The sequence below is a fragment of the Ochlerotatus camptorhynchus genome, unplaced genomic scaffold (assembly GCF_037179485.1).
Source record: "Ochlerotatus camptorhynchus isolate MF236.1 unplaced genomic scaffold, CSIRO-AGI_Acam_v1.1 ptg000213l, whole genome shotgun sequence".
In the NCBI taxonomy this organism is placed as follows: domain Eukaryota; kingdom Metazoa; phylum Arthropoda; class Insecta; order Diptera; family Culicidae; genus Ochlerotatus; species Ochlerotatus camptorhynchus.
In genome coordinates this window covers 82,936-110,315 of record NW_027040703.1, presented here as the reverse complement: position 1 = coordinate 110,315, position 27,380 = coordinate 82,936, and the positions used below count along the sequence as shown (strand labels likewise).

The window sequence follows — 27,380 nt, the reverse complement described above, 5'->3', positions numbered from 1 at the left end:
TTGTCTGCGAAAAGCGATTTCCCTAACACAGATTTCAAAGTTGAATTTCTTCCGGTCGCACCAAACGGTGTTTATTCAAACACCGCGTGGTGAGTGGTGGTGTTCTCCAGTACACAACGAAATGCTTCCTGCAAGCTGCAAGCTACCAAGGCTGGCCTCAGCCACTGATCAGACTGCCTGCAAGCAGCGATATGCAGCCCACAAGAGCATCCACAGATGGAGGAAGAAGCCGCACCGCTATTGATCGGGGCCATCTAGGCCAAGCGCGTCACCCTCATTCCAAACAACATATAGCTCACCAGCCGTATCTGTCATTAACACCTAGCTATTACAGCATTACTCAACCATCACAACACAACGTTTCAGGACCACCATAAATTTGTAAAAGAGTATTTTTTGGACATTTGTCAAGGTCCTCAATCGTATGCCAGTTCCCATATCAACTTGAATTGGACCTTACAGCTTTTGTAAACAATGACTTCTTTCGATGATGTATTGAAAGTCAAGGCTTGCCCACGCAAATCAACATGACCATCAGATTACGCCTAATGCCAGCTCTATCTAGATATGTTTAAATCTAACAGACCATGTACTTTAAGGCAACATTGGGGGTGCGATTTCAAAAACCAAAGTCGGTCGCGGCATGAAAGTGGTCTTTTTTTTAACTTTATTTAAGAGATTTTTAGCCTTAGGCTAGTTCATCTCTATTAAAGTGGTCTGATTTTGATCCAGAAATGATGGATTTTAATTTTTAATGCGCCAATCCATAGGAATTTTGTCTACAAATCTGTTAAAATTAAGACTTTATCATTTTTCAAAATATCAATATTGAAAATTGCACGAATGTGCAACTGTTGCCTTGAAAGTTAAAATTATCACGGATTGCCTGCGAAAAGTGATTTCCCTAACACAGATTTCAAAGTTGAACTCCATCCGGTCTCACCAAACGGTGTTTATTCAATCCCCGCGTGGTGAGTGGTGGTACACAACGAAAGACTCCCCGCAAGCAGCGAGCAGCAGTCCACATGAGCATCCATAGGAGGAAGAAACCGCACCGCTATTGATCGTAATCAGTAGCTCTTCGTGAGTCGCTGTGGGCCATCTGTATCAAACACGTCATGCTAAAGAGTATAAACAGACAGAATTCCGCTCAAATTCCTATTCCTACACAAAGCAGAAGCTCCTGATGCAGCTAAAAAATAATATTTATTATATAAGACCACGTAGTCCTACGTCACCATTGCGTACAACCCCAAAGGGCTGACACTTGTAGTTTTTAATGAGCGTTTTTAACTTTTTCGTGGACCATTTATTAGTTTATTTATGCAAAAGTATGTTTGCCGCTGAATACTGCTCTATTGATGTTGATTCACTTCTCTCCTGGGTAGGCAGGTACCGTTATCCGAGTGCAAATTGATCACCGGGGTGAAATTGATCATCTTGGGTTGCGTTTTTAGTTGTCCTGTAGAAAATTTTCAGTGCTGGATGTCAAAAGAAATCTTGACAGCATTTCATCATGAAACTCTAATAATTGCTGATTGCAACGAGTTTCTCTTAACAAAAAAGATAATTTTACTGCATAAATATCAATGTTGCTTAACTTACGTTCAACAGCATTCAAACAAACGATCAAAGAGCTGCTGCTATAATTTTTGTCATTTGGTTGAAAGTGGTATTTTTCCTTTCCCTAACTATCAACAATGCTGCATTAATTAACAAATTACGGTGAAATGTTTTCAATCACGGTTTTTATCCCAAGAGATCAGTTTCAACAAATCTAGCTCCGTTCATTTCTTTATGTCTTCGGAGTATGGAAGCTGGAGCGCACGGTGGACGTTGTATATACAGATCTTAAGGCTGCATTCGACCGGGTTGACCACTCCATACTGCTAGCTAAACTTGAAAAACTCGGTGTATCCTCTGGTTTAACTCGTTGGTTCAAGTCCTATCTGACCAATCGGGAACTTTGTGTTAGAATCGGATCAGAGCAATCGGACTATTTTACAAACAGCTCCGGTGTTCCTAAAGGTAGCAACTTGGGACCATTGCTATTCTCGATTTTTGTGAATGAGGCCGGACTGATCCTCCCAACTGGTTACTGATCGTTCTACGCGGATGATGTGAAGGCAACTCGGGTTCATTTTCAAGATCGCTGACGAGTTTCGTGATCCTGCCTGTCTAAAAGCTCTATACTGCTCTCTAGTGCGATCGATCTTGGAATTCAGCTCGGTAGTATGGTGCCCGTATCAAGCAGTTTGGATAGGTAGAATTGAATCTGTTCCAAGGAAATTTGTTCGGTATGCCTTTCGTCACCTTCCGCCGTACGAAGATCGTTGTCAACTCCTGGGTCTTGAAACACTAGAACATAGGCGGACGATTAGTCAAGCCATGTTCGCAGCGAAAGTACTTATTGGTGATATCGACTCTCCAGGAATCTTGGCTGAATTCGAAATCTACGCACCCTAACGAGTTCTTCGGTCGAGGAGTTTCCTGCATCTTGGACCTCTTACTGCGAACTACAGCTTGCATGACCCAATACGGTTCATGTCTGGGCGTTTCAACGAGTTTTACGAGTTTTTCGACTTTAACTGTGCAGCGGAAACCTCTCGTCACCGTATTCAACGCAGACTCCTGAGAAGGACTTCTACCTTATTCACGGACAACTCTATGCCATACGAGGATAACTTTTTTTATGCTATAGACTTGATTAATGTTCGTTGTAATTGTATTATTGTGATTCATGTATTTCGAAAATATATGGGGTTTTTATGCCTTTTCTAGGCTTTTCCCCATCTGGCTTCATTTAGACACGTTAAGTCCGATGAAGAAAAACAAATTAAATAAATAAATAAATATTGAGAAATCAATGTTTTCTGTGAAATTTGCTGAGAATTTGAATGAAATTGCCTACATTTAGGCGCAGCTATGCATTTCTTGTAATATTTTGTGTAATTTCTGCTGAAAATACACTTCGCACAAAGATTTAAATATCTGATTAGGATTGAGGAAACACAAATTATATAAGAACAGTTACTAGAAAATTACTTGAAAGTCATTTGAGGGATTGATCAACTTCACTCCAAATAGTTTTGTTCAAATTTGAGATTTCAAAATGGTTCTAATAATAAACAAAATACTCAATATTATACGTTATCAAGCAGAGCGATAGAGTTCTCATAGCTGCTAATTTTAGTACCATTAGTTTGACAATTTCATTTAATGGAGAACTTTATTTCTATTTTTACAATATTAAGTGATCAATTTGCCCCCGGATTACGGTACGTGCTGCAGACGGAAGGTGCCCTAACAAATTGTTCCACAATTACCCTCCAGGACATTTCACATCCTACCGCTCACGGAACTTGGCTCTCAACCTAGACCGAGGTAGTATTGATTTTTTCACACTCTTCAATTTTCAAGACCATCATCCACTTGTAATAGGGGGCAAATCCGCACCCGGCGAGCGGCCAAACAATTTGCCGCATTGATGAAAGTGAAATCAACGCGAATGATTCGCTGTAGCACTGTACCTACCAGAAAATCTGTGTTGAAAATTTAATTTTCAATTCGTATGCCACAAGTCCAATACAGAAATAACATTCAACGTTGTATTGCTAGGCGAGTGTTTTATCCGAACGGAGGGAACGTGACTTCATCATAACGTGTGTCAAAGTTGCACTTCTTCAGACAGCTTTGCCCGTACTTTCCTGCTTCGCTGTTTTTTTTTTTGGCCATTGCATCCAGCCATTGCATCCAGAGGTGTTCCGCTTTTGTTTTGTGTAGCTGTTTTGGATGTTCCGGTCGCAGTTTTTACCGAAGCGAATACACCGGAAGAGACTGTTTCCTTTTCAGAATGATTGTGCTCCGTGAGGAATAGGTGCTGCAAGGTTATTTTTGCATTGTTATGGGTGTGCCACAGGTCATGTTTTGATATGCATTGGATGAAAATAAAAGTGGGAGATCGTAAAAAAAAATACTCTTGAATATCTAATCCAATGAGTAAGGTTTTACTTAGGTTTTTGCAGGTTTGTTCGTAGGTTGTTGCGCAGACTTAGTTCCGTTAACCCCATTAAATGATAAAAAATAAAATTTGTAGATGTCATTGATTCCTACCGGTTAACGGTTATTTGATTTTTTACCAACTTGTTCAGCAGACTCCTGTAAAATAATCTAAGTGTGTAGATTTCATTTGACGTCCATTGATTATCGTTGATTACTTCTTTAAAATCTCACCTATAAACTCTATAGCGGCGGCGGTAGTGAAGTGGTAAGCGTGACTGCCTCTCACTCGAAAGGGCCAGGGTTCAATCCACTAAAACAGCTTGGTCACGAGCAATCCGAGGCAGATCCATGCCTCTACGTCCGGCGCGTCAATGAAGTGCTATCGTTAATTTTGCCATATCTCAACTATATGGTAGTACCAAGTCTGGACAACAACGAGTACAAGAGGGTCTACAAATAACTCACGTGCTTGGGGAATGTTATTAACTACCTCCGCATGTAAGTGGAGGAAATGTGTTCCTGCTGGTTCTCATTGAACAAATCAGCTTACACTCGTAAGATTGCTGGGAGGCTTGACATGCGTCAAGCGAAGCCATTAAAATCACCCATGGATCCTGGATACCCAAACGGGCAGCAAAAGAAGGAGGAAGGTATGCCATCTGGCGAGCGCTACCAGAGTCAAGTCGGTGCGATTGCGGTGTCGATTGTGGGACTTAAAGTCAGTCAACCTAGCGAAGCAGATTGGATCGAGGCAAAGAGAACCCTGTGGTACCTCAACGCAACAGCTGAGGTGAAGCTAGCGCTTGGCGAAACCGGTGGTCTTGAGGTATTGGTTGATGCGGATTGAGGTGGTGATAGGGTGGATCGAAAATCCAATTCCAGGTTCGTTTCCAAACTCGGATTTGTTCCAATCAGCTGGGGCCTCCCTTAGCTCAGTCGGTAAAGGTGCAGCTACAAAGCAAGACCATGCTGGAGGTGGCTGGGTTCGATTCCCGGTCCGGTCTAGGAATTTTTCGGGTTGGAAATTTTCTCGACCTCCCTGGGCATAGAAGTATGATTGGACTTGCCACACAATTATACAAATGCAAAAATGGTACAGGCATCGAAAGCTCTCAATTAATAACTGTGGAAGTGCATCTAGAACACTAAGTTGAGAGCACGCAATAAGCTAATATGCGATATGCAATAAGCTTGAAATGCGAAGAAGAAGAAGAAGCTGGGCTTCTAGAAAGCAGCAGTGTGTCGGCTTGTCTTCAACAGAAGCTGAGTACGTTGCATTTTCCCTACTAAGAGCTTGTCTGGTTAATGAAGCTTTTTCACGACATTGGCGAGGAATTCCATGAACCAGTACTGATGCACGAGGACAACCAAGTCGCATTGCCATGCTGTTATCCGAAGGAGGGAGCTGACGAACCAAGCACATCGATATATCAACCTCAAGTCATGAATTTCGGAACACCTCTCTTTTTCATTTACGAAATTACGCCATGACTAAAAATCATGGAATCGCGAACATTGCTCCGCAAAATATACGTAACGCCTGCGTTACGGTGCACCGAGTACCAGCAAAGGCAACTTAAGTCATAGAAACTTGAACTGTGTTCTGAAACTCATTATCTGGTTCTGGTGAACGTGATTAAAGTTCATGAGTTGTGCTTGATATCGTGAACCTTTTCTCGAAACGGGAACATGGTTTATGGACTGTAAAATGTCAACAAAAGTCGTGAAAGCGTGTGATGATTTACAAGAGCCAACCAACAGAAGCAAAATTGAACAGGCCACTTCTTCTTCGCATTTCAAGCTTATTGCATATCGCATATTAGCTTATCGCGTGCTCTCAACTTAGTGTTCTACTAAATGCACTTCCACAGTTATTAATTGAGAGCTTTCGATGTCTGTACCATTTTTGCATCGATATGATTGTGTGGCAAGTCCAATCATACTTCTATGCCCAGGGAAGTCGAGAAATTTTCCAACCCTAGACCGAACCGGGAATCGAACCCAGCCACCTCCAGCATGGTCTTGCTTTGTAGCTGCGCCTTTACCGACTGAGCTAAGGGAGGCCCCAGGCCACTGCGACGTCCAATTTTCCCACGAAACAGGCCACTTTTCCAATGCAAACGCCCACGGATTCTCAGCTCAGAAAACGATCTGAAAAATCTTCCGCAGGCAGAAAAGATTCGCATTATTCTCACCTCGATAATTTGACCGATCAACTGTTCTACCGCAGTTCTCATACCTTTGAACACACGAAAGCAAAGCAAATGTTCAAATTGACCACCAAATGCGCCGACCAGAAAAGCAAAGTGGTGCGGTTCTTATGCTACACAATAATTTTTTCCGCCTGTTCTGATATTGGTCTTGTAATTCGAACGATCTCCCAGGAAGATCGACGAATTCGCACTCACTTCTACTACCGCTGCTTCTGCTATTTTGACCGGAATTGTTCATATTTTCTGATGTAAAGAACTCGTGCATTGCCTACCGAACGGTAATGCATGGTAATGTATTGCTGGAAATAACCAAGCTGAAAATGACTGCTCCGACTCTGCACGTGATCCAAGCTCACGGTTACAGGAACGAAATCACGATTATGTGTTCATGGTATCACGAAATCATGATTTTATTTTGTGTTTCTACAGCGTTACGAATTTACTGGTCGCGCTGAAAAGACGTGAACTAAGTTCACGGATTTGGCATTAAGTTCTTGAAAATCTGATTTACGTGATCACGTTTACGGGAACTAAGTCATGAATTCATATGAACTAGCAGTTCAGGTTATCGTGATTTTTTGTTCACGAATTTCGGAACGGTTTTTCTTGCGTGAACTGATTTCGACTAGTGTAATGGAAGTCAGGTACGGAAACAATGATCGCGGACATAAAGACTGGAACGCGCAAAAATTGGTCGACAAAAAAATCGTTTCTTGCAGTCAAAATTCATATTACAAAAATCTTCTTATTTTTCTTTTGGTAGTTCAATTCATATATTTAAAGGAAAAAAAAATACTAGGGACAGCCCTATGGGGTTGTACGCAATAGTGACGTAGGACTCCGTGGTCTTATAAATAATCACGATGGTGTTTCAATATGATGTCTGTGTTTGGGAAACAATCACAAAATAAAATTTTGATTGCCTTTCTTTTTGCACACGCTAGTAAGCTACACAGACTCCTCCCATCATACGAGTTTGCCAATGTCAACACCTTGGAAGCAAAGGGCAATCAACGAGTTATTAACGAAACAGAAAGTCGATGAAGAGAATCGATCAAAATCACTTGCACCCCTGCTTCTAAGTTTGGTTACAAGATTACAACTATGGAGAGCATTTTGTGTGGTCGTTGGGGGCATGTGGTTCTGAATATGGACAAACAGACACAGAAAAATTCTATTTCAACTCTCTACTGTAATAAACTTGGTGGCCCTGAAAAGGGCTGTTTTGTTGCCAAAGTTGGTGATGATTTATCCTCCGAAACCGTACAGAGTGCACAATTTCCAGGAACACCTTCAGCACACCTCGGGTTTCGTCGTAGAACAGACCGAAGATATGTTTGACACCGCCACGGTGAGCCAGACGACGGATGGCGGGCTTGGTAATACCCTGGATGTTATCACGAAGAACCTTGCGATGACGCTTGGCGCCTCCTTTACCAAGACCTTTTCCTTCTTTACCACGACCAGTCATTCTTGCTTGTTAGGTAGAAGAGTGGACTACCTAACCTGTCACCACCTTCCTACTGCTGCTATTGATGCTTCTGCTACCTGCCGTCCGAAACGAAAGCCGTCCGAAACGAAAATGAGTTGAGGCTAGACAGCAGCGCTGTTTTATATCTCTTCAGGTTAAAGCAGAATGATGTGCAACCAAGTGGTACTCGATTATGACGACTGAGTTTGGGATGAACGTATATTTCATGAAAACAGTGACCACATTACAACATTACCACCTTTTCAATAGTTTATTGTTGAAAATCAGCAGTCCGAGGCATTGTTATCGATGCGTAGAAATATTTCTGATCGATTTGTGATACAATTCTTGAAATTGGTCCAGGGGCAGCTAAGTTATTAACGTTTAAAATCTTTCATATTGTTTTTACTTGTTCCATTTTTCGGTTTTCACAAAGTGTAGCCCCACATAGAAATCACAGACGTAGTCCTACGTCAAAAATGTTCGTTTATTCTTTTGATTTTTCCAAACCCGAACTGCCGTGCCTTCCGCTTAACCCCTTCCATTAAATTTTGCACAGTGGTCTCATCGACCTTATTCGCCGCCGAACGCCAGTTAGATTTAAACTGCTGCTCGTTTTTCATGGATTTATTAGTTTTTTTTTAGATTCCGTTTGACCAAGTCCCAATACCGTTCGATAGGACGGAGTTCTGGGTTGTTGGGATGGTTGTGGTCGTTGGGTACCACAACCACGTTGTTCGCATCGTACCACTCGATTGCCTTTTTCACATAGTGGCAGCTCGACAAGTCCGGCCAGAACAGCACAGGACTATTATGTTGCTTTAGGAATGGTAGCAGACTCTTTTCCAGGCACTCCTGGACGTAGATCTCTTGACGCTTTTTAGACCACACGTGCATATAGCCTGCCAGCCAAGATATTTTTTCGAGAACTTCGATAGTTTGATGGTTTTGAAAATTTCAGTCACCTTCCCTTTTCCTGATGCGGTATAAAACTCTTGTCCCGGAAGCTGCATGAAATCCGCCTTCACATAAGTTTCGTCGTCCATGACGACACAGTCGAACTTTGTGAGCAGATTCGTATACAGCTTTCGGAACCGCTGCTTTGCCGACGTGTTTTGTTTGTAATCTCGGTTCACCACCTTCAACTTCTTAAACGTCGAAAACCCGGCTCGCTTCTTGGCCCGCTGCACAGTAGTATGGGAGACATTGAGCTTGCCAGCGACGTTCCGGATGGAGAGGTTAGGATTCCGCTAATATTTCACCGCCACCTTTTTCGTCGTCGCTGCCACGTCCGGATTAAGATTGCCACCGCTTCCAGCCCAACAAACAATCGTTTATTGAACAAACGACTTCTTGACGATTTTATTCAACTGTATGCTTAATAATACTTTTAATAATACTATTGGTATTGTATAAGGTAGGGGAAATGGCTCTAATGCTGGGCCCATCGCTAAAAATCTGCTATTTATCAATTTTATATAGATGAACGCGTCATTGGGACGGTACTAATGGATATTTTGGTCGCTATTGAAAATTTATTCAAATGCTGAATTTATGTATGGGCCAAAATAAGGGGCATTTAGGCCAACATTAAATCCATTTCTCCTATGTCTAGAATCTGTTATTCGACTTATGGGAGTTGTAATAGAGCCTATTCGATAATTTTTTTGATTATTCAGCGTTTATTAGACATCACTGCTTCCCCTTAATTAAAACAGTGATGCTCTGTATACGCTTGATTCTCATGTGAAGTAACGTTTAATTACACATTATTATGAATTTATTAAACGATTATTCAACTGTGGAAAATTAACCCGAAAATAAGAGAGACGGGGGGACAGGGATGGGTGTTAGTTAGTCTTAAGTAGTGATTGTTTTCATTTTTTCTGACGTGGCACGTACCACACAGATATTAGAAAATCAACTACATACATGCATATACATGTCTCGTCGCATGGACCTTCCGCTCACCAGCCGCTTGCCTTGTCATCTCAGCTATCCTAGAATTCATCATAAGGGCAGCTCAATAATCAATAAAAGCTTTTTTGAAAGTGAATACCTATCAGCACTCCCGATCGCAACTCTAGCTCCATCGAGGCCCTGTGGGAATGATTAATTCATTCATCGTTGTTTTACATGAGACCAATGTTACCTCTTCACCTCTCCAAGGAAAGAATGCTCAGTTATTTTAAAACTATATCAATGCATTTTTTTTATCTAGTACGTTTATTTGGAAGTCTCAATCGCGTTAGCTTTACGGAGCCGATAATTCATTGTTCACTGTGTATAACAAAATTTACTTAATTCTATGTCTAGTAGGAGTTGGGCCGATTACTCGCGGCTTACTCGAGGTTAGAAGGGTACATTTTCGAAGGATAGGATCAGGGGAGGAGCTTGGGGTAGGGTTTCGTTGTCTCATCAAAGCGTTGTCGCCAGTATGAACGGTAGTGCTGTTCTAGCTTCGTCGGGAGTTCGACCGGCTATGGTGGGTGACCAGTGGGTGACGATGAGACTCATCGAGACGGGGGGACAAGACAAACAAAAACTAATAAAGAGAGACAAAAGACAAAAGGAATTAAATTCTTATACTAGACATTTGAAGAAAAACATAAACGGACTGCATATAGCAGAGATCACGGGTTGCCAACACGTCTCTGATAGGAACATAGGGTTGTCTTCCTTGGGCCTCGAGGGTATTCAAAAGTCGCTCTCTGGCGGCGTCATTATCCGTACATTGCCAAACTGCGTGTTCGATGTCATCGTAACCGTTTCCACACCGACAGATGTTGCTGTCCACGAGGTTTATTCTATTGAGATGAGCATCTAGCGAGTAGTGGTTGGACATAAGTCTACTCATCACGCGAATGAAGTCACGACTTAAGCCCAAGCCTTTAAACCACGCTCTCGAAGAAACATTAGGAATAATTGAATGTAACCACCGTCCAAGATTTCCAGTGTCCCAATCGGTTTGCCAGCTCGAAAAGGTACGCTGACGCACTAAATTGTAAAATTCATCGTGTGAAATTTGCCTGTCATACAATTCGCCTTCCTGCGCGCCCACCTTTGCGAGAGAGTCCGCCTTCTCATTGCCTGGGATTGAGCAATGTGAGGGGACCCATACAAAGGTAATCATATATGATCTTTCGACCAGTACACTCATCTGCTCCCTTACCTTTGAAAGGAAATAAGATGAGTGCCTACCTTGTTTCATCGACCGAATAGCCTCAATCGAACTGAGACTATCCGTGAAGATGAAGTAATGGTCTGCGGGCATGTTGGAAATCATCCCCAATGCGAAGTTGATTGCTGCCAGCTCAGCAACAAAAACGGAACAAGGTTCCTGAAGTTTGCGGAAGGCGCTAGAGTTTTCATTGAAGACACCGAAGCCAGTGGATCCATTGAGACGGGACCCGTCTGTAAAATATCTTTTCATGCAATTGACTTGTTGGTACTTTTCAGTAAAAATACGCGGAATAATAATAGGTCGAAGTTGATCGGGAATCCCATGAGTTGCTTGTTTCATGGTCAGATCATATTCAATTGAGGAACTGCGATTGGTGAAGTGAACACGGTCTGGAGTATAACAAGGAAGACACATATCTGATGATATGTAGTGGTGGTAGATTCTCATAAATCGAGATTGTGTGTTCAGCCCAAGAATTTCTTCAAAATTAGCAATTATAAGTGTGTTCGTCACTCCGAATTTGATTAGTATTCTGAGAGAGAGCTCCCAGAAACGGTTCTGGAGGGGTGTTACTCCTGCCAGAACCTCGAGACTCATGTTATGCTTTGAGTGCATACAGCCTAGAGCAATACGCAGACAACGATATTGAATTCGTTCCAATTTTATTAGGTGACTTTTTCTTGCCGAGAGAAAGCAGAAAGAGCCGTACTCTAGAACAGAGAGAATAGTTGTTTTATAAAGCGTTATGAGGTCTCCTGGTTGAGCACCCCACCATGTGCCGCAAATTGAACGGAGAAAGTTGATCCTCTGCTGACATTTTTGCTTCAAATACGTAATATGGGCATTCCAAGTGCACTTTGAATCAAACCAGACCTCAAGGTACTTGAAAGACAATGATTGAGTAATGTTTCTGCCCAAAAGATTAAGATGCATTTGGGCTGGGTACCGCTTTCGAGTAAACACTACCAGTTCAGTTTTCTGCGGCGATAATTCGATCCCTAGATTCATAGCCCAAGAAGACAAGTTATCTAAGGAATTTTGCAATGGTCCTTGCAAGTCCACGGCATGTGGACCTCTTACGGAAACCACACCGTCATCTGCAAGTTGTCTTAGCGTGCATTGTTCTGCCAAACAGTTGTCGATATCTTTGACATAAAAGTTATAAAGAAGAGGGCTGAGACATGAGCCTTGGGGCAGGCCCATGTAACTAATTCTGGAAGTTGTCAGTTTTCCAAGAGAAAAGTTCATTTGCTTTTCTGACAACAAATTGTACAAGAAATTATTTAAAATTCCAGAAAGTCCACATCTGTGCAGATTGTCTGACAGAATTTCAATGGAAACTGAATCAAAAGCCCCCTTAATGTCCAAGAATACTGAAGCCAATTGCTCCTTGTGCGCAAAGGCCAGTTGAATATCTGTGGAAAGCAGCGCTAGACAATCGTTTGTTCCTTTGCTCTTGCGGAACCAACGCATTCATTGTCATGAGTCATGTGATCGATGATTAGCATTTAAATTAATTAGACGTAGAACACAAATAAAAAAAGGGGTGAGCTTGGGATTGAACTTACAGCCTTCTACTTGGAAAGCGGAAACGATAACCACTACTCTACTGATTTTGTCTTGTTGTTAGACTGAACCAGTGTTGTGGAATGATGAATCTAATACGTCGTTTATAAAGCATTTACAAGGCATGCAAATAAAATATGGACGCATAGAGCTATTATGCTGACTGTTTCCACCTTTATTCAGCAATATTGTAAATCAATGCATTGACATCTAATAAAGGAGCTAGAAAACATTTATTAGACCTCTAAAAAAGTTTGTTATTAAACCAATTGAAAACAGTTGAATTAAAGTGTCAATGTATGTGCAAATTACACTTATTCAGTTTGTTATTAGATCAAACTTCTGGTTCTGAATCAGGAACAGTCAACGTTTATACAGCTTTTAATAAGAAAATTAATCAGTTCAGAGCAAACAGTGGAATAAACCGATCTCAATGAGCTTCATTCAGCACATAATTCAACCACTCGTTTTATTCAGCATTGTACACTGTAATACAGCATTTATTCAATATATATGCTTATTTGTGACTCTGAATTGTTTGTTGGGAGGATTCCTGCCGGTAGACAGACGCTCCCCAAACACTTTTAAAACGTTTGTCACGGTAGATTTGACCACATCCAGCAATGTTGCCAACTTGGCGTGTGAGAACGTCGGATTCTCTTGCTGCGCGAGCAAAAATTTTGACACGCTGCTTCTCTTGCTTGGACGTCATTTTCAAAACAGGAGAGCAAACGGCGAGAACTTATCATAGCAACTATTGTATATACATTCAACTTCCAAATGCAGCATTTTAGGTTTTTTATTATGCATTTTTAACAGAAATACATCAATTTGAAGTTGGCCAATTTTTGTGCATTCCAGACTAACGAGTCAAGCTTGAGAGGTTCCGTACCATGATTGGCTTGAAGTTCTTACACGTTGAGGAGGAGTGAAGCGATGCGACTAGCAACGTGAAGAACTACATTCCTGGGACGGGACTTGACAATCGAGCTTCTCACTCTTCGTAAGGTTTCCGATGGATGTCCTTCGAAATATACCAATGATGCCAGCAGGGTTGCTTCCACTTTATGATTCGTGAGCGTTCACTCAAAGTGAGCGGTCACGAATCGTTAAATCGCTGATTGCGACGCTCTGAAAGCGGAATTGACAGGTTTTATGAGTCAAATACATTCGTTTCAACCTCTTCTAGTAACTCACAAGAACATTATATCATTATTAAATCTAATGATTGCATAAATCCGATGCAACTCTTTATGCCAGGATTGAAGAATGTTTTTTTAAATTTTTATTTGGACTTGATTCGGAGTTTCTACCGCAGTTTAGCACCTTGTGTATCATTTCTGCTTAACACAACAAAAACAACCATAAACAAACTACAGTATCCAGCACTTAACATACTAAGTGATCTCAATGTTTCAACTTTACTATCGCAAATATAAACAACTAACAATGCCATTGACGTTAACATAGTTTACATTTAGAACTTTTGATGACGCATATTTTTGCTCAAGCAACTAGGTTACTATCTTTTTTTTATTAGAAAGATAAAAGCTTTTTTCATCGAAAAATGGCTCTTTTCAATTGTCAATATCTCGAAATGGAGCAAACCGAATATCAAACATCGTTTTTTCTTCATTTTTGGTAACAAAAAAAAACGGTAAGAGTTTTTTTTCTGATTAAAGCATTTAATTTAATTTCTGATTAAAGCATTTTATTTTATTTAAAAAAAAGTAATATTTTTTATCAAAAACCAGCCATAAATTTTCAAATAAAAGAGATAACAACTAAGCAAAAATATACGTCATAAAAAGTTCTTTAAGTGTCTAGTATAAAAATTTCACGAAAAATTAACGTATTAAAATATATTTAAAGAATGCCGATTGTCTAGGGGCCACCCTAACCTGCTTGTTTAAAAAAAATCATAACTCATGAACCATAAGAGACAGATATATGGTGCGTGTGTATGTGTGTGCGTGTTGGTGTGCTTAAAAAAAAGGCATTGTGAAGCTTGCTACAGTATATACCGCAGATTATGTAACTTAGAAACGGATATTTTCCAAAGAACACTTTACTTGTTATTCCAAATTTCAACTCGCAAAACACATTAAAACCTATCTGAAAGCTTACTTTTCTAGCTATCTTTTGGTTACTAAAGGATAGTGGGTGGATGTGCCCGTCATATGTCTTGCTTATATTGCTTTATTAGAAACTAACACTTAAAACAGTACAGACACTCAAGGTTGCAAATACTCATTTCAGCTAAAATAATGTTTTTCGGAATAATAAAACCAAAAGATGGTATGATGGCATGTTTTACTTGTAACTTACAAGAAGAGGTTACAAAGTATGCGTTGGAAATATAAAACCTGTAAATTTTGCTTTCTATGAGTCACAATCAGCGATTTGCTGATCGCTGAGTGAGTGAGTGAGTTTGTGAAAAATCGCTGATTGTGACTCTCATGAAGTGAAATAAACAGGTTTAATATGTCAAACACATTCTTTGCAACCTCTTCTTGTATCCTACCAATTCAAAATTTGATCATGGCATCTAATTATTTCATAATTTAGAAAAACATTGTTTAAGCTGAAATGAGTATTTGCAACCTTGCAGACACTCTTTTTACCATCAATTTGACGTGAAATAAGCCTAAGAACATTTTTGCTGGAGCAACCAAGTTTATAAGCACATTATTTTTTGCTATATTTGAGCAAAACAGTAACAAGAAACATTACGATTTTTTTTTCAAAAATTTGTGATATCGCTACACTATAACAACCATAAAAACATTTAATCAACAGAACTGCACAAATCATTAAATTTAAGATACTCTTAACATTTAAAAATGATAAAAAATATTGAAATAAAACAATGTCAACTTTAATTTTTGAGGTTTTGGCCAGCCAGCTATCAGGCGAACTGTTTTCGAGTAAAATTTTCTGAAGATAAGCTTGATATTTTTCTATAGGCCCTTTTCAAAATCAATCAGAAACTGGCTCGGATTTGACAGAAAATTGGCTCGAAATTGCTTCCCGATGGTCAATTTCGGTCCCAGCTACAGTCTAGTATTAAATATAGATCTTAATTAGTTATAATGATTTGAATAAAAATAATCGTTCTCTTCTTTATAGTCACTTTACTTGGTTCCATTCCTTCCAAGAATTTGATCTATTGTTACTCCATCACTATTGAGAAATTATGAAGTAGAGGAAATGGCTCTAATGTTGGCCTATGGATCTAAGATTGGGCACATCGCTAAAAATCTGCTATTTATCAATTTTATCTAAATGAACGCGTCATTGGGACGGTACTTATGGATATTTTTGGTAGCTATTGAAAATTTAGTCGATTGCTGAATTTATGTATGGGGCCAAATTAGGGACATTTAGGCACATCCACATCGATTTCCCCTATTCGGTTTTGATACAGTTGTCATTCTTATTTGTGCGAAACCGATTTTAATTTAATGGTTCCTCCAAGGGCACGTCCCTTTGTCAGTCAAAATCGGATTCCTTAGTAAAAAAAAATCAAGAAATGACACCGATATTGACCAGGACCCTAGTCTCAACCACTTCAAATTAGAGAACATAGATTATAAGATTAGAAATCACATATTTAGATGAAGACTAACTAACTCTTTGTATCCATGTGTCAAGATCATCCTCGGTGGAGCAACCCGAGTCTTGTCACTATTAACAAGGCAAAAAACATAACAAGGACTATGATGTGTTCTTTTGATCCAGATCTTCTAATTTGATGTTGTCAGGACAGGACTAAGGTTCGCAGGTTCGCACCACGAAAAGGTGATCTACCAGCGTCACTGTTTAAATTATTAATAGAGTTCTGATCTTGTTTTATGGAAAGTTCCGCTTTATTAATTTTCCCAACAATCTTCTAACTTAAAACAATTTTCATTTCCCTAACGTTACTCCCATTTCGCTCGCACAGCCTGATGTTTTTTATGTATCATTCTCAAACAGTGAAAACAAGTCTGTCAGCATCATTCAGCCTGTGTCATTTTTCAAAACAAGCAACACTCGAAATATCCTAACATAAAGAAGCCGACAGACACGTTAACAATACGTCTGAATTCTGACTACCAAAATGTACAATCCACGGTCACTGGCTCTCAGCGGTCATCGCTTTGGCAAACGTGTGTGCATCATCACGAATACCAACCGAGTGGAAACTGATTGGTGGTGACAGTTGAACCACAGCAGGAAGCTGTAAGCCAGCATTCGCGCATTCCTGGCGAAATTTATAAACCGGATTCCTAGCTGGGCCCTGTGGAAAAGTGAAAATTATATGAATGAAACGGTACTTAAATTTATATTTCGTCATCTGCGCCGTACGTGGGTTGAACTTTGGCACAGTTTTAACGTGTGGGAAAGCTAAATCTCGTAGTGAATAGTTCTCACTCTATCCCCTTCAATTAGCATAATCTTGCCATCATAGGATGGCAAAGTATCCACACCCACCACCGTCATAATTATCGTTCGTAATGGAGTTCAATTTCCTGGCCAGAAGCGGCATCAAATTTTATAACGCTTTGCAATTACTCTTTCGGGTGCTCATGAAACTTGATGAAAATAAATTTCCATCAATTAATTTACTCTACTCTCGAAAAATCGCTCTTGCTCTAGTGGGTGAGCTAAATTTTCGAAATCCCTTGAAAATTAATATAACTTCGGTTTTTTCAATGAAGCGCTCACAGCCGGACAAGGGAAAACCGGTTGCGTTAAAAGATCTAATTTTATTCCAAGCTGGTTCAAATAAGCCAAACTATGGCCGCAGTCCATCTCTCCGGTTGGCGTGGAAAAATTTATCAAATTAATTGCTATTTTATTGGCGCTGATCTGGAATCTTCACCAGGAGAGTAGCAGAGTTACACCACATAGTTGATGACGACGAGCAAAGTGTTTCGTCGGTGTGCTTAATTTGTAGCGTTTTCTCCTATCGTGCAGGGCCAGACAGATGCTAGACTTGTGGTCGCTCGTGCTCGTAAGATGAATTTGAACGGGGGTGGCCAGATGTTATCGATCTTATTGCGTTACCAGTTAGCTAGGTTGGGAAAGTATATGAAGGCCAAAATTTCTAAGAAAAGATTTGCTTTTGGATGAACAAATGTGTTGCCTATTGAAGGATTACTAAGTAGTTAAGCAGTACCGTTGTGTCACATTAGATAATCGAAAATATTTCAAAATTTATCGAGGTTTTGAATCCATGAAAAGTTCATGGTGTGTGTGAATTCGCACTGAAACATATCCTCCCCTCATTTTCAACTCAAGTCCCGGCGTTGATGGTTAGCAATCTCGCATGTACACTGATTTTATTTAAAATCCATAACCCTTTCTCCGTCGATTTTATAGCCATTGGAACACGCCCTACAGTGCCACCCTTCCGAATAACGGTCTCTTCTTGGCCTGAAATGTAGCATCAAGAAGACTTGGAGAAGCGTAAAATTAACTGGATTATTTTCCCATCTGCACCAAGACCCCTCCAAGCATGCTGCAAGTCGCGAGGGCGCTCTCCGCAAGAATCGATTGTCATAAATTTCATGATGCTATGTAGTAAAATGTTCATTTTGCTATGTGTCAGCACCCTAATTCGCGTGCTTTTGGCATTTTATTATTGGTACACGATGCAATTTGCCCGGATCGAGAAAACCAACTATCACTATGTGAGTTGTACAAGCATGTACGCAAACAACTGACTGATGACGACTGCTGGGTTTATATTGACAGCATTAATGTTATCGACAGCTTGTTGCTCTTTTTGGCTTGTGTCACAAGGGATTGACTTTTATTACCCCACATTAATCTGAATCACTTTCTCTGTATTCGTTTCAGGTACTGACAGCTGATGGATTTCCTTCGCCGGGTTAAAAGGTATATATATTGTCACTGTCTAAGGATCATTTCCGACTCAGTGATCTCAAATTTAAAATAATCCATGAAATACATTTTACGTGACTCCACTTCGCTGAATTTGAATAGCAGACATAATTGCACAGACAAAATCTAATTCGCTTCGATGCCAACGATTAGCTCTAAACCATCCATTGTAAGGGAAACCAAAAATCAAAAATCGGCTTCCACCACCCCGTGTGCCCCAGCTTGGTGGAGCTTCCGTTATGCACCCTTCTATCCGGAACCCACGCTTAACCATCCGGGAAAATTTCATGTCAGAAAGGTAGAAATCAACATTGGAGGGGCCCCCATTGATTGTCTGGTAGCAATTTTTCCTTCACGCTATAGAAGAGCAAATGGCAGCAAATCTCTTAATGGAAGCGGGATATAAAATATCATGCCGGTGGCACTCAGCGACAGAGAGGGACACCCCAAGGGCTTTCGTTTAAAAGGGGCTCATAAGTTTCAGTAAACTTATTTTTCATCGAAAAAAATCTAAAAAAAATCCTGAAACTTAACGTTGGTAAATGATAGAAGTTATTAATAATACCTACAGAATCCATCAAAGAAGCTGTCCTCCAAGCTACACAAACAATTTTCAAAACTAAATGTATCAATAAATAATTTTTATCTAATGTGTTAGGACTTTAGGAGCAAATATTTGTGGTTTTGGAAAAAAAACCAAACAACCAGCAGTCGCAAGGATATATCACAGCGTTTCCCAATCAATTGGTCACGAATCACCAACGGATTGTGAACTATTCTTAGATGGGTCGCAGAAATTCAGACAACTTATTCACAAGTTGTAATATTTGATTGGAAATTTATCAGATTTTAAACCTATAAATATTAATAATAATATAGTTAGCTATCCATATCTCGATGTCCCATATCGTGGTATGTGACCACTTTTTTCTATATTTCGCTGGTTATTTCGGTCCCTTCAACCGGCCTAAACCATGGCCCACTTAGTAATGGAACAAATTCTTTTGCTCATTACAGCGCTCCTAGTGGACGTTCTCGGAAGCATTTGACGTATATTTGTTGACAACAACAATAACAGTAACAGTGTTTTTTTTCAGTTCATAAAACGCTCTTGTTTGGGAGATAGTCACCATGCAAGAGGAGCGTAGAAGAAAAATCTTGCCCAGTTACCTGGAAAATCCATCGTGGTCCGTGTCTAAAGTGTTGAGTTTTCCTAAGGCCTGTACTCAAAAAAAAATGCACCAGACAAAAGTGTTCGCCAAAAGTGTTCGCCAAAAATTTATTTTAAGTCCTTTCCTTTGCATCGCTGAAAGCCCGCACCTTTCCCTTAAGACCCCTCATTACATTTTGTGCAATGGTGGAACCGACCTTTTCGGTCATTTTCATCCATTCTTTCTTCAACTCCAGCTCATTCTTAAACACCTTGGACGATTTTCAAACTTTGGCCTTCATTATGGCCCAACATCTTTCCACCGGACGAATCTCTGGTGAATTTGGGGGGTTGGCGGTTTTTTGGTACAAAAACTACGTTAACGTCGATCGCGCATAATGGCATGATGCCAGGTCCGGCCAAAATAATGTCTCGCCTCCTTGGGACCGCAGGAAGAGCAACAGACGCTTCTAGAGGCACTCGGTGCGGTAAATTTCGCTGTTGATGGTACCCATTATAATGTGCGGTTTACTCAGTTTAGCGAATTGGCATATGGCCTAGCGAATTTGTCCACTTTCTCCTTCCTTATGTCTTCCAGAACATCAAACCGTGATTCGGCAACGTAGAACTCCAGCCCCGGTATCTGCTTTGCGTCTGTCTTGATGTAGGTTTCGTCATCCATAACCACACACATCGGTTTCGTTAACCACTCTCGATACAGCTTCCTTGCGCGGGATTTGGCCGCCGTGTTTTGTTGATCATGCCGGTTCGATGCCTTTCGGACCTTTCATGGTTTGCTGAACGAACCGGGCGGAACACTTTGCCTTCAGAGCCGCGTCGCGAATCTAAAGGTTCGGATTACGCTTGAAATAATCCAACACCTTCCGGGCCTTCACAGGGTCAGCTGTCTTCGATTTTCTTCCACTTCCAGCCCGCCGCTCGGTCGTCTGGGACTCGTTAAAAGATTTTACCACCCGAGACACAGTTGTATGGGTGATTCCCAGTTGTCTTCCGATCCATCTCATGGTCGCAATCGGATTTTCCATGACGGCGCGCAAAATTCTCCGGCGATTTTCTTCTTGTTTCGATGACGTCTCAATAACCACTGAACCGATTGTTATGAAATTTTGCACATGTAAACAATTCACTTCAAAAAAGTTGTACCCAGATTTTCATCAATTTTTACCCACGGATAAAAATAGGCATTTTTTTCGAGTACAAGCCTTAGAAACGTACAAGGAAACCTTGACGACGAATCTGAAGCCTCAAAGTAAACGCCCGAGAGGAACTACCAACCATCAGCTCCATGGAAAGGTCGTGAATTCCATCAGAAGAAACCCAGGTATGTCCGATCGCGATTTGAGTCAAAAGTATGATGCCACCCGTAGTACAGTGCAGCGAATTCGCTAACGCGAAGGCTTACAGGCATACCACGCCATTAGCTAGAACCCGTGATCTAAAGCTGTATGACAACCTGCTGACCAAGTCCGGTGGGTGCATACTTATGGATGATGACAGCTTCCAGGACCAAAATTATACAAGGCAAAGGCTCGAAAAGTTGTCCCTGGCAGATTCAAATTTGCTTTGTGAATAAATTCGCACGCATATATATGATCTGGCAGGGAATTTGCAGCTGCCCCCGAATAGTCATACATTTTGACGATGTTTAAACCAATTTGTCGATTTTAGGCAATTTGTGGTGTTAGGGGCCATTTTGTGCTTTCAAAATTACTGTGTTGTGTTCTTATGGGATTTCTCACAGTTGGTCGAAATTATTCAAAGTTGGAGAACTACTGACATAAATAATCTTTATTAATTTTATGGCGTTTTCAAAACGCCACTTAAGACCGATTCCACGCCAAAACAGTTGGTCACCGAACTCGACGACCTTCGATCTGGATGACACTTGGCACATTTTTTAGTATGATAAACCAAATATTTTCCGCAGGTAAGAAGCCCAGTTTGACTCAAGACTAATTTTTGAAAAGGCCTTTGTGTTTTCACACACACACAATATTAAAAAAAAAATATTTAAAAAATCAGTACGGAAACAGTTGGAGAACTAATAAGGCTTAATGAAAAAAGTACACCTACAATATTTTTACGGTCTTTGCAAAAAAAAATATCAAAATAATTAATGTTAATTTACAAATATCTAAAAACAAAAATTATTTTGTTTCGACGTAGCCCGACGTCTGTGATTTCTATTTGGGAGCACACTTTGTGAAAACCGAAAATGGAACACGTATCAAAATTATGAAAGATTTTGAACGTTAATAACTCAGGAGCCCCTGGACCAATTTCAATAATTTTATAACCAATGGATCAGACATATTTCTACGCATCTGAAAATTGCACGAATGTACACAACGAAAGGCAGCATGCAAGCAGCATGCTGCAGCCCACATGAGCATCCATAGAAGGAGGAAGAAGCCGCTATTGATCGGAATCAGTAGCTCTTCGTGAGTCGTTGTGGACCATCTATGTCAAATCCCTCCCCATGGACATGGAGGTTGACGGTACTGAAGCAAAGGGTTATGTTTAATTTCTTTATATTTGCAACGATGATGATTTCCTATAGTGACACATATCACCTTCTTAATGCTTCAGTATACCTCAAACGATTAATTCTTGGTTGTTAATAGAACTTCCTTGATGCAATCGGCTGCATTATGCAGACTGAGCAATTCTGATTATAGTATCAGATTTGTTCTGTATACAGAGGAACTGGGAGGGCTTATTAAAAACTTCTCACCAATAAAGTAATGATCTTCTTGTAAATTTTGCATATAATTTTATTAATATTTTATTTTATTTAAGCATATTATTTTTGTTACAGTCAATTTGCATTAGCATATGATACAAGAGATTTAATATTACTTGCTCGTTTTCGCGTAAAATAATCAATATTTATCTTACTTGTAATTACCTTTGAAAGTTTTTTTTTTTTCAAGTTTTTTTTTGTGATCTGAAAATTTACCCAGTTTGGTTAGAAGTTTCGAAGCTAACGCATGTCCACAGGCCTAATAGAAAGATAGGCAGAACAAGTGTATCATTAAGAGTGGTTGCATGCAGGGTTGCTTCCACTCACTTGCTATAGATGAGTGATTTTCGGAGTTTTGAATTCGTTAGATGTTGTATTGGAGATTTGTGCTGTTGGATGCGGGTGGAGATTGGAGGGCGGGTGTTTGACGCATAGAGCCTGTCAATTTCGCTTTCAGAGTGTCGCAGTTAGCGGTTTTATGATTCGTGAGCGCTCGCGATTCGTAGAATCGTTGATTGTGACTGCAAGTGGATTTGACGGGTTTTGTGTGTCGGACGCTTGCTTTTTGGCCTCTTCTTGTGTCTAATATGTGCAGAGTATCATTATAACGTCTAATGGTTTTAAGATTCCTGGTGGCGTGAAATATATTTGTGAGAATATCTTTTTGAGATTTTAGCAGTCACGTTTTGTTTGTAGTTTATATTTTATTTATTTCATGTAATTATCGTAAATAATAGTTATTCAAAGCGCTGTGGATTATAAGATGCTCGATGACCCTCGAGGGATCGATTTTGCTTACTGAGCAGAAAATCATGGATTCAACCCCAAGCTCTTCCACAGCACAATAAATCGCCACCATCATTTGTATATTTGATATTGAACATTAACCTCGGAAACTGTTTGCATATCAAGCGAAAACGTAGTCCTGTATTGTTGCGAAGCGTTATGGTTCTGAGATGCTCGATGACCCTGGAGGGATCGTTTTTGTTTACTGAGCAGAAAATCATGGGTTTAATCCCAAGCTCTCCATCATGACTCTTAAAATTCATTATCACTAAACAAAATTAATATGTTCTTTCGATAGCCGGCTATCGAGAGATTAAATAAACAACAAATAAACAATACATACTTTTGGTTGCATCGCCAACTTGAGGTGAATCCTAACCGAATACCCTACCCAACCCTCCAACTCCGTAGCACTTATGAGGGTGTCGCTAAGTCGGTGGCCTCTCGTTAAGTAAGTACTACATCAACATTTCCTTCCCTATCCCTAGTTATGGTAAAGATGGGCGTGGCCGGGAATAGCGACAGTCATGCTTCTGTTACTCTTGTGTAGATTGGAACCAATGTTTACTCCCCAGCATTATTCCTGAAAGTAGTCTAACTGAGAATTTCAGAAGAGACGTGAGTGTCGCTAGTATCCAATCTACGAAGTATATCATAACAACGCTAACGCTAACGCTAACGCTAACGTTGTGGACCATCTATGTCAAACGCGTCATACTAAAGAGCATAAACAGAGAGAACCCCGCTCAATGCTGCTGCAGTTAACAAAAAAGATTTATTATATAAGACCACGTAGTCCTACATCACCATTGCGTACAACCCCATAGGGCTATCCCTTGTAGTTTTTTTTTTAAGTTTTTATAATCAAAGGAAATTTTAAGAAAAGTTTTATTATGATAAAACAAAATTTGAAAAATATCAATAAATTTCTATTGATATATTCATATGATCACTATTGCTTCAAATTATTTTAATAATGATATTCTGTGATTTCAAAACGTTCGCATTCTCAAAAAAAATTCATTAAAAAATTATCATGCATACTCTTTTTGCTTTTTAATTTTAAGGTACCTATATTTTTGTTTTTTTTTTGTTTTTGCAAAACCGAAAAAGAAATGCATTGTTATTCTTTTTCAAAAAGGCTAATTAGATCCCTACAACTTTATCATTGTCAATTTTTCTCTACAACCAACTGTTTTCGAACTACATTTTTTTAAACAATTTGTGTTCAAAAGCTCATAGGCCCTATTAAAAAATTACTCTTGAGTTAAAATGGTCTGTTCTTCTAGGGAAAATATGTGCCAAGAGTCAGCTAAATCAAAGATGGTCGAGCACTGTTTCCGGGTTTTTGATCTCATTTTGGATGAATTTAGTCCATAATATGCGAAAGGCACTTTTCAGGATAGTAATAACGTTTTCAATGATATTTAACGTTATTTGGTAGTATTTCCACGCTTTAAGTTACTAACCTTATCAGCCATAACACCATGTCTTGCGATCAAGGTTCTACCAGGGTTGGTTACCCGTTCTTTCCTATGGTTATGGTTTCCTCAATTTCAACTTCTATTCAATTTTCTCACTGCAGTACTCTAGCTGAACTAAATATTAACATATGTTCTTCAGAACTTTTTCTAGTTACTAAATTTTCACACTAAAGCTTCATGTTAATATTAGTTATGTTAAACTTCAAAACAGTCCTAAAATCGTGATTTAGTCGAAAATGAAAAAAAAAATACGCCATTAAAGACCCCCTAAAAACGCGATGCAGGCCACCTTGAATGAGAAAAATACGATTAAAGATATTGAACTTCAAAACAATTCTTAAAACATGATTTAACAAACTGAACTCTAAAGCACATCAAAAATATGATTCGGGACTTATTGAGGAGGAACATGCGATTAAAATAATGCACTTTAAAAACACCCATTCAAACATGATTTAGGCCATTTTTGAGGGAAAAAACACGATCAATGATATTAAACCATAAAAGAGCCCAAAACATTCGATTCAGGTCTTATTTACGGAGAAACACGTGATTCAAGATATCCATATTCCAGAGTGGCTCAAAAGTCTTCTACATGAGGAAACAATTGTTTGCGCCTAAACATTTCACTTTTTTTATTTATTCTTTATTTACAAGGCTTTAAACCATCAGCTGGTTTGCCTTGGGCGCCTAAGCCATTAGTGTTAGCATAATAATTCCGTTGGGAATGTTTTTCAATTTGTATTATCTAGTAAGGGAAGTTCAAAATACCAATTTTTTGCTATTTGAAATACGGAGGGGAACCAGCCCAGGCTGAAATCCTCCCTAATGAATAAAAACTAACCTTACCTTATAGATCTACAAAGCTGTGTATCCCTACAATAATTATGTATCCCAAATGATTCCCGTTTTATTTTGGTTTGTTAAAAATATCTTAGGGCGACCCCTAACAATTCAGTCAGTCAGAATACCTAGCTTAGAAACCGCGTGTCGATGCTGTAACAGTGCTCACCACTCTCCCGTTGCCGAGAAGCGAGCTTGCTCGCAGCATCGACATGCAGTTTGCAGGCTTGGTACTTTAAGAGTGGCTGCTTATTTTTGCTGAAAAGACCAACTTGTTTTTTTTTATCTAGTTCATTTATTTGTAAGGCTCTATCGCGTTAGCTTTACGGAGCCGATAATTCATTGTTCTTTGTTTGTAAAAAAAATTCACTTAATTCTATGTCTAGTAGGAGTTAAGCCGAATACTAGCGGCTTACTCGAGGTTAGAGGGGTACATTGTCGAAGGATAGGAAAAGGGGAGGAGCTTGGGAGTAGGGTTTCGTTGTCTCATCAGAGCGTTATCGCCAGTATGAATGGTAGTGTGGTTCTAGATTCGTCTGGAGTTCGACTGGCTATGGTGACCAGTGTGTGAAGGTGAGACTCATCGAGATGGGGGACAAGACAAACAAAAACTAATAAAGAGATACAAAAGACAAAGGAATTAAATTCTTATACTAGACATTTGCAGAAACACATAAATCGACTGCATATAGCAGAGAACGCGGGTACCCAACACGTCTCTGATATGGATATAGGGTTGTCTTCCTTGGGCCTCGAGGGTATTCAAAAGTCGCTCTCTGGCGGCGTCATTATCCGTACATTGCCAAACTGCGTGATCGATGATCTTTGCTGTTTTGTTTTTGTTTTTGTTTTGAAAATTGCGAGGAAAATCGACGGAGTTGAAAGATTTTTTTTTTTCCAAAATGAGTGTGTAATTGTGGTTCGATACGGACAGCGAAGACGAGGAGGAATATGCAAATCTTGCTGTAGAACGTAGGCGGATAAGGGACACCTCTAATCCACTGGATCAAACAGAAAAATCGTAAGTATTTGGCGATAAATTCCTTGCTAAAATTTGTAAATGCTAAGATCAAATCAAATATCCTTCATACACATTTTTCAGCTTCATTAGATTCTTTCGGGTATCCAAGGAGATCTTCAAGTACCTGCTGGATATAATAAAGGCGAAATCAACCCACTGCAGCTCTCCACATCGGTTCCTCCCATGATCATGCTAGCAGCATCCTTGAGATTTTTTGCGGAAGGTAACTACCAGAAGAGCGTACGAAACGATCGTTTTATCGGATTGGCTCAACCAACGATGTCAAAAGTGCTACAAATAGTTTTGGAAATAATCGAAACTGAAGTCTGTCCAGCCGTAATCCAGTTTCCAACCAAGGAAGGAGAAAAGAACGCGATCAAACTGGGTTTCTACGCAAAAACGGGATTTCCGGGAGTAATCGGATGCGTAGATGGAACCCACATAAGCATCACCCCTCCGGCACATGCTAAGCACTTGTACTACAACCGTAAAGGCTTTTACAGCCTAAATGTTATGTTGGTAAAGTTGATAAGGTAAGAGGCCTTCTCTTTTATTTTACTCATGCAAATTTATTACAATTATAGGTTTGTGATCATAATTTAATGATTCGATATATTGATTCCAATCACCCGGGCGCCTCCCACGACTCTTTTGTGTGGAACGGCAGTTCGCTGAATCAATTATTAACACAAAGATACGACAACGGGGAGAGGAACTCCTGGTTACTCGGTAAGAATAAAGTTATTGAACGTATTGAAATGCAGCCAATATTCCTTCTTAAAGCATTACCAGTATAACAGTGATACTCTGTGTCGAGCAAACTTCCAACTCGAAAATAGCCTGAATCTGACAATCTGAACTGCCACCTCCAACATGGTATGGATTCGTCGCTTCCTATTTCCTGACTGAGTTATTGGGGGACCAAAGTCAAGAATTCAGTACGGTTATTAACCTTTACGTTTCCGACCCTCGACTCCCCAAATTCAAATTTCTACCATTTCATC

The 27,380-nt window shown here is 39.8% G+C and overlaps 1 pseudogene; it reads left to right on the top strand.

Annotated features, from left to right (window-relative positions):
• The first annotated feature begins 4,609 nt into the window (after nt 1–4,609).
• LOC135703469 (putative nuclease HARBI1) lies at nt 4,610–27,173 on the top strand (annotated as a pseudogene).
• The last annotated feature ends 207 nt before the right edge of the window (nt 27,174–27,380 follow it).